Here is a 945-nt window from a genome sequence, read left to right as displayed (position 1 = left end):
GTTTGTCAAGAGGCATTTTTATTAAGTTCGACTACCTCTACTCTTGCTACATATTCGTCTTATGTATATTTTTCTTATTTTCCTCCTCCTCCTTGTGTTCTCGTTTTTCTTCTTCTTCTTCTTCTTTATTCCCCCTCCTTTCCATCAATCTTCCCTTCTCCGTTTATTCTACCTTCCCTTTCCCCTCCCTTCCTCTTTTTTCCCCTCCCTCCTTCTTCCTTTCCCTTCCCCTCCCTAACCGTATCTTCCTCTCCTTTCCCCTCCCTACCCCTCTCTTCCTTTCCCTTCCTCTCTTCTTCCCCTCTCTTCTTCTCCCTTCCCCTCACTTTCCCTCCCTTCTCCTCCCTTAATCTCCTCTTCCCCTCACTTTCCCTTAATCTCCTCTTCCCTCCCTTCTCCCTAACCTTCCATTCCCCTCCACTCCCCTCCCTCACTCTTCCTTCTCCCTCCCTTCCTCTCCCTTCTCCCTTCCCCCTTCTCCTCCCTCCTCCTACCCCCCTCCCTCCCCCTCCCCCTCCCATCCCCTCCCTTCCTCTCCCTTCCCCTCCCTTCCCCTCCCTTCCCCTCACCCCTCACACAAATCCAATAGGGAAAATCATCCCCCTCCCCCCCCCAAAAAAAAAAAATGTCTCCCAAACAGGATCTCTCGAGCTTAACTTTATCCCACAAATAACCTCGTCATGATGACCACTTTCTTTATGGTTTATTGATCACCCACGGCGTTGGTTCTCGTCATGGGCTGACATTTCTTCACTATTGACTGCCCGATGGTCCATTCAAGATCAATAGTAACATCTGGGGCAGAGTTTATAGGTGAATAAGTACCGATTTCTTCCAGATCCGTTGGCTGTGTTGACGTTGTCTCCGTTTCAGAGAATGCATGGTGTAATCATAGGTTATCCTGTGCTGCGCCTGTTTTTTAGAGAAATATTGTTTTCTTTGCTA

The sequence above is a fragment of the Penaeus monodon genome, chromosome 15 (assembly GCF_015228065.2).
Source record: "Penaeus monodon isolate SGIC_2016 chromosome 15, NSTDA_Pmon_1, whole genome shotgun sequence".
Taxonomy (NCBI): Eukaryota; Metazoa; Arthropoda; class Malacostraca; order Decapoda; family Penaeidae; genus Penaeus; species Penaeus monodon.
Note: the sequence above shows the minus strand (reverse complement) of the source record.